The 10,877-nt window shown below is 37.4% G+C and overlaps 1 protein-coding gene across 2 annotated transcripts in view; it reads left to right on the top strand.

Annotated features, from left to right (window-relative positions):
- Positions 1–901: 901 nt before the first annotated feature.
- Positions 902–10,877, top strand: part of apbb2b (amyloid beta (A4) precursor protein-binding, family B, member 2b) — a 43,856-nt gene continuing 33,880 nt past the window's right edge. For both annotated transcript variants that reach the window (XM_079462474.1, XM_079462475.1), the window contains exon 1: positions 902–978. The gene's annotated coding sequence lies outside the window, so the exon portion shown is untranslated. The remainder of the gene's footprint in view (positions 979–10,877) is intronic.

Here is a 10,877-nt window from a genome sequence, read left to right as displayed (position 1 = left end):
GTTGTTGAACAATGATCACAGTTGATGGGTAGGCGGTTGACACAAAGATCACGCTCGTCCTGAACTTACAATTACAACTTAATTGTAAGCAAAATAACAATTAAGAAAAATCTTCAAAGCGTCCTACTTAAAACACGTTTTGAGCGTGATACAGAAATATACATTCAGTTTCTCAGTCTGCATTTACAGTGCACTTGCACAGTTTTTATATGAGCGTAAAACAAACACACATGTTAGAACACACCTCAGGAATTCAATTTACCCTGACCTGTAAGATGAATTGCCTTCTGCAATTTGTGGGGTCAGAGTTCACATCATAAAGTCTCACCCTCCCCCATACACACAAGACCTGTAAGAGCACAGATGGTTAAAGCCTTCATTCCCCTTTTCTATGGTGAAGGATGATGTAACAATATAACAGTCTAGACATTGGACAGCTGCTAGTTATCTACATCTCATGCTAAATTAAAGTTCATAAAAAATGGCTGAAGTTCCTGTAGGTGCACCTACCTTAATGAATTAATTCGGACAACATTTACAAATGGGAACTTTGCATAAATATTTATTTTCCAATGTCAAATAAAGTCTGTTGGCACGTGCATATCATTTTAATTGAAACTTTAAACATGAAAACTCTTTGAGTGCATTCAGGAAATCTAAAAAACGATATTAAAGTTATTAAACATTTACTAGACTATATTCTAAATTCATATTTACACCTGCTGTCAGAGGAAAGTGTGGAGTAATTAAACCCTGAAACGTGTTAGCGTTTGCTTTCAGTCACGCTCTCTCCCCGACTCGGGAAACGGGAATGCATTTCCTGTGGTCCGCTCGCTGATTGGTCCGCTCTCTTCCGGGCAGACGCCGATTGGACGAGCACGCTCGACATCTGGAAGGGAGTAGAAGAGGAGAATAGGGGAGCGAGAGAGTTATAACAGAAAAGAAGGAGGAGAACGGGAGAGGGTGCTGACATTTGAGGTGAGTGATGTGCTATGACAAACATGTAAAGAGTATATTAGAGCAGCTGGAGAATGTTTCATTATTGCCGTTTGTCACACCTGCACTTGAATATATTATACAAATGGGAAATATAAAGTTGTGGACATTATTCGCCCTTCGTTGCGATAGCAAAGGGGCTCTTCAGTATCTCACGTACACCGTTTCATTCTTTAGTCAGTTTCGAACGCTGCTACGTTACATAAACACGATTCGGTTGTTACATTGTAACGAGTTTACCGCGTTTTTGATACAGTTGCATTCTTTTCGTTTCCGTTGTTGTGACGGAATGGTGATCGGGGGTTGCGCGTGTGGTCGCAGCCCTTCTTCGGAAATTAGCTGGACTCAACGGGTCACTTTCGGTGCTTTGGTGTTAATGCTTTGCTTATGCGAGGAATGGCATTTCTACTTTCGGATATATTTAGATATATAAGACCATTTGGGGGGAGGATTACGTTTAGTTCACCATGGTTATTTCGTTTACTCGAGTCCCCTCCCATGTCTAATGGCTACGGCCCCCTGTTCAAGGACAGGCCGGTGGAAAACTCAAAGCAGCGGGGGTCGATCGACCATCAAAGGGTCCTGATGCAAACGCCCGCGTTAGTTTAAGTTAAAGGAGTCGTGTTTAAAGGTATCGTAACGGTTGACTGACACGAGTGGCGACGCGCACCTACAGTAGCGGGTACGCGCACACAGGCCTTCGGGCGCGTTGCTGTGCTGTAGCTGTGCGTCGCAGTGGCGAGAGTCTAGACCCCTTTCTGCGGCAGGCACAGACGGCACCAAGCGCAGACGTGTTTTCTGAATACCACTGCTCATTCTTCTGTCCATTCAACCGTACGCAGAACAACAATAGCCAGTAATTCCCATATGCCACCATAAAGCGATCCGACGCTTATGCGTTTACTAGCTGTGACAGACATTTTAGCTGGAGTTTATGGGTTAAAAGTGTATGTAATACTGACAGCTGCTCTGGAAACTTTTGCTACTTTTTAAAAGCCATGTTTAAACATTTTAAAAGGAATGTCGGTGTATTCCAATAATCCTCTAGTTTGTTGGCATTTAAATGTGTTTCTGGATTACAAGGGATCATTCCCAAGGAAATTTGTATATCGGCAGGTGATGTGATGTGTGACTCATTCATGGCACACAGATGAACAACTATATGCAACAATTCAATGTAGAAATAACAGCATAATTCCCAATCTAACTGATGGATATTTATAGGGTCCAGAAGTGTGAGAACACTATTAAAACAGAAAATGCTTTATTACATTTATCATTGTCAGCCTTACAATTTGAGTAAAAAGTTAAAACAAATGTCAGAATGTTTTTCTTTGCAGCGTGCACTGCAATTGGCAAAACACCTTATGCTTCGTGTATTTCTTAAGAAACTTGTGTTCTTTTGCATTTAAATGTGTGTGATTTTCCAAATATTCACATTCAACTGTTATTTTTGTTTAAAGATGCCTGAAACCGACAAAGTTTAGAGTGTTGTTTTTGCATAGTAGGTGGTCCTTCTCTGTTGTCCGATTAGTACACAACAACCCAATGTGGCTGTAAACTGTATGTCTCCACATTGCTTTCCGGAATGTGGAATTTAATAATCAGATTGCAAACCATTTTAGACCCTTTAGCACCTATGTTTAGCACTTTGTACTCCCAAAAAAATATCTTAATATCAAGAGTTTTTTAGACCCGTTCCAAAATGAATCAAATGGCGAAGAACCATGCGGATATATGTAGATAACAGTGAAAATCTCAATTAAAACCTATAATGGCATTCTGGTGTTCTTGATCTGCTAAACTTGACTTTTATCCATTGACTTCTTGTCTGTTTGTTGTGCAACAGCAGCTCAGAGGATAGTTTTTTTAGTCTAGCATGGAGAAAATAGCTCAGGTTTCAGATTTCCTTGTGCTTTGGCTGGGACAAGGTCGCTGCTTTGGGATTAAAAGCCCATTGGAATGTTTTGCTGAAGGCTGTTGCGGTAATACATGAATATTTCGTCTGAGGGTTGGTCATCAGGATTTATTGTGTTATGCAATTTCTGTTGTTAGATTAAGCATGGTTTATACGTGAATATTCTTCTTAGTGAGTTGTTAGTGAAAAATTCCACATCGATGGTTTTGGTTATTGTGTTTAATGAAAGCTAAAGAAATTGACATCAAAAGCTTTTAAGCGTGATCAAGCACTGTCAATACCTACCTAGTTTTTTAGCACACAGACCTTCAGACTGTGCAAAACTAAGGCTGTGTTTTGGTGTAAATATGTTTGTTATTACAGGATATTTAGACTAGTACCGGTATGACATTATTTAATATTTTATACGCTGACCTGCTATGTCAGTCTTGATATTTAATGTAACCTAAAATGATGTCATAATATATAATTATCATTAAACATTTGATATTGCTCAAGTTTCAATTGTCTGTGGATTAAATAGTCTAAAATATAACTAGGTTAGGAAGGGAAATGTGACCCATTTTAAATGTGGCTATGGGCTATTTATGGGAGCAAAAAAGAGACATAATGTTTTGAAATTTAATAGCCAATGAATACTTGAGTTTGAATTATTTTACTTTGGAAACCTTGTATCTGAATTTATTTGTTTCGAATTTACCTCTATGAAATTTAAATATGAAAATTCTTGATTTCCATTTTAAAAACTTGAATTTAATGCTCACAAATTCAGATACAAAACAAAATCAACTTACAGAATTTCAGATAAAATACATTCAGGTTGATCAAATTCGATTGCTCTTATTCAGATCTAAAATTTCAAGTTAATATTTTTCAAAGAAAACATATGTCTAATTCGACTGCTCAAATTCAGATCGAAAAAATTCAAGTTAAATATTCACATGGTAACATCCGGGCTACCCAGGATAGGAAAAACAGTTGAGCCCAGAGCCCGTCTGTAATTGAACCGAACCATTGAACCGAACCAATGAACCGACGTCGGGCGGCCTATCAGAGCACGTCAACCTGACTGTCTGTCATGATCCAAGAAGAGGCAAAGTCACGTATATTAAACCTGTAAAGAAGATGACTTCTTATGGCAAGCCGTTTTGACATAAAAACCTTGGGTTTGACTATCCATAAAATATATTTTAGATAGTTTTAATTGTATTTCGACGAGTCATAATTGTAATTTCACTAGTCAAATTGATAATTAGAGATATCTGCAATTATAATTGCGCTAGTAAGAAATATGATTCGAGATATCTGTAAATATGTTTTGACTAGTCAAAACTCTATTTTAGATATCTGTAATGACCTCATAGATATCTAAAATTATCGCGTCACAAATACGCAAAGTATTTAAAGATATCTCTAATTCAGTTTCGACTAGTCTCAATTATATTTTAAGATATCTGAATCGTGCCTGCTCCTAGTCGAATCTGCTGTTGTGTGACGTGATACTTAATCTCCTCAGCTCCCCCCCCACGCCAAAACCAAAAGCGCAACGGCTAATGCTATCACATTGGCTTCATCGGAACACAGCAAAGGAGACATGCGGCTAGTTTTTTAAAAGGATTTCAAAGGGTTTTGTTCGCTTTTACGCTTTCTCCAGTTGGATGTCTTAAAGACCCTTCGATCTAACTAAAATAAGGGTTTCTTATCTATGCCAGAGCCCCTCCTTATACCTAGTGCTAACGGCTAACAACAGTAGACAGCGTTTGTAACTTGTCAAGGAGAGAAAAGAACTGAATGAAGTACTTTAGGGATTATTAAATAATATATGGAGGCAGTCATGTATGCATAGCGCTGAGATTTTAATTGCAGTCATGTTACAAAGCAGACCAAACAATGTGTAATGTTCAATAAAGACAAAGATCAGCAAACTGCTCGTTTTGTTGTAATTTATTTTTTATATATTTTTTGAATAGACATGAGTGAAAAACATTTGAATTATATACCAAAACGTGAAAAAGTACAAATAAGCACGTGATGGACAAGAATGTTGCATATATGGCACTTCAATCATGACCTGCTGGCACTGAGATCCGAATCGGCAAATTTCTGATCACAAGTCCAACGCTCTAACCACTAGGCCACAGACACCTATACAGATGTCTCGTTCTCGCTTCTCAGGGAACCGAGGTTACGAAAGTAACCGGAGAAGTTTTCCTGCTGGCTATAACGTGTTGCCTAGCTGACTTACCTACATAGAGAGACGAGTCACACAACAAACCATAGCTAACAGTTATGTGTTCCAAAAAATAATCAGCAACAACATACTTTTGTTCTGTCGAGTCTGATTGTACATAAACAGCAAACTACCGGAGCGCCTTCGTTTTCCCTAGAAGTCATCTTCTTTACAGGTTTAATATACGTGACTTTGCCTCTTCTTGGATCATGACAGACAGTCAGGTTGACGTGCTCTGATAGGCCGCCCGACGTCGGTTCATTGGTTCGGTTCAATGGTTCGGTTCAATTGCAGACGGGCTCTGGGCTCAACTGTTTTTCCTATCCTGGGTAGCCCGGATGTTACCATGTGAATATTTAACTTGAATTTTTCGATCTGAATTTGAGCAGTCGAATTAGACATATGTTTTCTTTGAAAAATATTAACTTGAAATTTTAGATCTGAATAAGAGCAATCATGATCAACCTGAATGTATTTTATCTGAAATTCTGTAAGTTGATTTTGTTTTGTATCTGAATTTGTGAGCATTAAATTCAAGTTTTTAAAATGGAAATCAAGAATTTTCATATTTAAATTTCATAGAGGTAAATTCGAAACAAATAAATTCAGATACAAGGTTTCCAAAGTAAAATAATTCAAACTCAAGTATTCATTGGCTATTAAATTTCAAAACATTATGTCTCTTTTTTGCTTCCATAGCTATTCAACATTCTGTTCATCTCTTGCTTTCCAGAGTTTCCTTCATAACATTTCACATTGCATTTCTCATGTGGCTATTTAAATTCAGTCAGGACACTCACAACATCTTTTAAAATGAAAAAATCTTCTTGTCCAGTTTATGTAGTACAGACCCGAGCCGACCCGAGTCCGGGCCCTCTCCCCGGGACAGCAACCCAAATACGCATATCCTTCCAACCTTTATTATCCGTACTTATTATCTGCGAGGCGAACTCCTGAAAGACTTGTTAAATGTTTATTTATCTTGAAAAATATCTTGAGTTTTTTAGCTTTGTTACTAAATAACAAAACAGAGTTCTGATCGTGCTTTGACGCATTTATAACTAATATCTTGATTCTGTTAGATTAATAATGTCTTGAAAAAGATCAAGGAAAATTCTAGGTCAAATGTACTAAAATTTAGTTGAAAACATAACAATCAGGTTCATGTAACACCCTTTAACAGACAAATAAAGCAGAGAAACTTTGAACCCAATGTAAAAACAAATTATGTTTACCCAAAATATTTATGTCTGTGTATTTTTTTGTTTTTTGTTAAAGATATTATTTCTGCTTTAATTCGGACCCTGCACAGATTTAGTTTTGTAACCATCGGATTAAGTCATATTATTTATGTTTATCTGCTGTATTGGCAGTTTTATGTTCCCGAGCGTGTGTAAGTCAATCGGCAGAACAAGAGAAAGTATAAAACACACGACAAACAGCCATCGAGTTAGTGAATGGACGGAGGAATTCCCCCACCCACAGAATGCGATCATTACAGCATGGACACGCAATCACAAACAGACGGAGAGGGGCACGTAGATGTAGACTTTCATAATAAATGATTTATTTTTATTTCATCACTAAGCTTTACATTGATGATTTACATTAACGCTATTGTTTTAGTGTAAGTGTGTATGTGAACCTTAGCAAATTGTGACCCTGCTTAAATTAGCTCCAAAAAGGACTATATCATGAAAACACCGTTGAAGTTTTCATGCACTTTTTATGTCACTCAATAGATTTATGCGAAGAATAAACCAATACAGCATAATTAAGAAACTCTGACCTCCTGTCATCTGTCAATCTCCAGTCAGCATGCTTGTGCACGGTGACGGTCAGGATGTTACTTTTTCCAAGATGTTCCAATGTTTTCATTTTTCTTCATAATTACAAGATGATATTCTATGGTTTCCTTTAAAATGTATTTGGCAAGAGACTGTGAATTACTCGCTGAGTGTAGTTTAACTTATAAGAAGCACTGAAAGCAGCCTGAATGTTGTGCTTCTTCATAACTCTTTTTAAACATCTGATTTAATTGTAAACTGTTGGATGGATGCAACGCACTACGTGTTAAACTTGTAACATATCATCTTTGTGTTCTAACGGTTATCTACTTAGGGAGCAAAATGATCCCTGTGTCTGGGATGCGCATTACTGTAAATAACGAAGCGAATTCATTAATCGCATCATTCTGAGTTCAGGATGCTCATGCATGCTTGTATGCCACTCTGCATATGAGTCTTTTATACGATGATAGATAGTAGGGCTGTGTATTGGCAAGGGCCTCACGATACGATACATATCACGATAGATGGGTCCCGATACAATATTTCACAATACATTCGATACAATACAAACGTTCGATATATTGCAATAATTTGTTTTAAATAAATACAAATTAGGAGTGAGCTAAAAATACATGTTGGTGTGTACAATCTATGGTATTCTGGTATGTTCATCACATTATAGTGATGACTCTGCAGACACAAAAGATTCCATTCAATTTTATTAACAAAGCTATTTATAAGAGGTATTTGTCATCTTGCTTACACAGTGTTACTGAACAGCGAACATATAATGTTTAAAGTACATATTTAGTCATTAAACATTTCAATCCAAATGCCACAAAAACCTTATTTTTTTCACGTATGTTGTTAATAAAAAACAAAGTACATTAAAATCTATTCATAAAACTGAAATTGTCAGTATGACTCTCTTTTATATCCCACTCCACCAGTGCAGTTTTCAGTAACTCTGCAATGTTTATGCCAGTATGGCTTGTCTCATGCATTGCGCGTGTCTGTGGTTGTGATGTAATCCTAACATACGATGCATTGCAAGTCAGGGTCACTCGCTCTACCGAGCTAAGGGATTTTTTTACCTCGTAAATCCCGGTTACTTCTACGTCCGTTATGTGCCTGCGAATCGGAATCACATAACACAGCTAGTGTTCACATATGCCCGAAGCCGGGGTTTTCAATCACACTGTCGCAAATCCTTACAAATAAAATACACCACCGACTCTGTTATTTTCTTTGCACGAGCTAAGATATACGGAAGCTTGTTGGTGATATTATATGAATGAATCTACTTTACGCCGTTTGCTTTCTCGCACCCGCTTACTTTTGAGACATTGTCCGTATGACAGCGAATCACAGCGACATCAACAGGAACGGAAAAAATGGTTATGCGATGAAACGTCATTTTGAATCCATTTAAAACATGACTTATTTAAGGTATCGATACTATAGGTTGGACTATCGATACACTATCGTGAAAAAAATTATCGCAATAGTTAGCTGTATCGATAATTTTGCACAGCCCTAATAGATAGTAGTGTTTTTACTTTTACTCAATTACATTATAAGACTGAAAATAAAGGCATGCTCTAGTATTTCATATACACATTTTAAAATGTTTTACCTTAAACTTCAGTACTTAAGTACATAAAAAAAGTATTTTTTTGTGTTAAAATGAAAACTACTTAATTCAAAGAAGATAGTGATTTTAATGTAATTAAGGATTAAAATGTTAAAACAACAACATTTATTTATGAAATTTAAAGTAAAAGTATGATATCTTTCATAATGTAAGAAAATACTAAAACGTATTATTTATTGGAAAGTTTGCCAAAGGATTAATAAAGTAATCAAAAAAATCTTTATTAGATTAATCTGAAAAATAATCGGTATATAAATCGACTAACCGAAAATATAATAGTTAGATTCGTCGACAATAAAATAATTTTTGCAGCCCTAAAAGGATTAGGTCTATGCTATTACTCCCTTTTAACTTTTTAGATACTTCTTTTGTGTTTTTTGTGTGTGTGGTTATTTTCCCATTTAGAGCTTGACTGCTATTTTAATAAAACATTTCCATTGAATTCACATTTTTGCATTCTAGACAAAAGTTGGTCTCCATACACTTGCCAGGTTGATATTTTATCCGTTCTGCATTTTACATTACATTTAGTCATTTAGCAGACGCTTTTATCCAAAGTAAACGATGGAAGGAGTTCTACTTTCCACCCTTATGTGGCTGCGTATCGATTTATTATATACTATCATTGTGCATTGCTCGTGCTCCCACACACACATCATGTAGGGTTTTCTCTATATACCTCACCTCATAGACAACCAATTTTCACAAGGCTGATGATATTACACCTAAACCTAAACCTAACCCTCATAAAATGAAATGATTCGATTTAAAGTAAAGCATGATTCAGCAAATTACTCTTGTGTTATTGTTACTCCTTTTGTTAGTCAAGACTCAGACAAAAAAGTTGGGCTCTCACAAGCATAGTCAAACCTGTACACACATTATCATAACTACTTCAGACACATGCACCTCGGTCTTCATATAGAAGGTGCTATTGCCTGTGTGTTTTTTAGGTAAGCGATGTGATGTGCCTTGCTTCTAATAGTGAGTATGGTAATTTGTATTGCAGCAGGCACACTCTGTCTCTGTCTCCCTCTTTAAGGGTCTGGACTTGCTGACTGAGGAAAAAGTGAGTCAGAGGGGGATAGAAAGAGAGAAAGGCAGAAAAGGAGGTGTCATGGAGAGACTGCAGCTGATGGTTGAGAGAGGGGTATTTAACATAGGGGCCTCTGCACTGTTGGGTTATTCTTTTCTGTTTCACATAAAGGTTTGGTTACAGCAGAGCAGACGTTGTCTCATGTAGCCAGACCTTCTTACCGAAGGTCTGGAACTTATCACCACTTTCTTTGGTCAAGGCCTGCCCAAGAGGCCATATGACTGACAAGTGAAGCAACCAATCAGGTTTTGTTTTGTGCCGCGCCATATTTAGAGGAGTGGAAATATCGCGTTATCGAGTAACAGACGATGTACATTCACGAACGTGTCAAACGTTAACAGCATCAAAATGATTATGAGTTTATGCCGTGATCCTCCTATACTTTTGAGAGTTTAGTCGTTCGTGATAAATTCTTATAGCAACCTTTGTAAACACGCCAGCTTCCTTTTTAGATCAGACGGCTTCGTGTTGTTTCCAGGTGGACCGTTAAAGAACGCGGCACGCACGTGACTTGAAATCCTGTGAGACGGGACGGGAAATTCACTTCCCATTGCCCACTTCCCATAATCAATTTTAAACAAGTTTGGATGCAGCTGCTTATAAGTATATTGATAAAACTCATAAACAAACTCATTGACTAGTTGCTTGGTGGTGCACACAGTTATGGATTGCTTTTCATTTTCTGACCAATTAAATCAACAAATGGCTTGTCAAAGCTTCACTACCAAAGGTTGTCAGATCTTCACCGTCTGTCAGGAATAATTGCAAACAATCGGATGTTGTCGGCAGGATCCAGAAGGTAGTTGAGTCATATGGGCTGTTTACGGCCACCCGCTGAGACACACGACTGTGCCACCAACTCCACGACTTACGACTAAAAATGGTTTGACAGATCAACGAGTAGGATGCCAGCCTTCATCGTTCAGCCTTGATCATTTTCTGCTGTCCTTGGAACGGGACACGGGATAACGCCACAAACCCCCACTGTGATCTTTTGTGTGTTGTGTATTAATATCACACTCCTCTCAACTGACCATCACTTGCCTTCGGCTTGCTTTAGGATTGTGAAAGTGCTGTTTCATTCCCTCTCTATACGTGTTGACCTCTGTTTTCTTTTCTGATTTGACAATAGGACACTTGTATATTGTTATTTCTCACTTACTTCTCTCTCGTTTTCTCTGTTGCTTTTGGAA

Source organism: Barbatula barbatula (genome assembly GCF_947034865.1).
Source record: "Barbatula barbatula genome assembly, chromosome: 8".
Lineage (NCBI taxonomy): Eukaryota > Metazoa > Chordata > Actinopteri > Cypriniformes > Nemacheilidae > Barbatula > Barbatula barbatula.
This window is presented reverse-complemented; position numbering and strand designations above follow the sequence as displayed.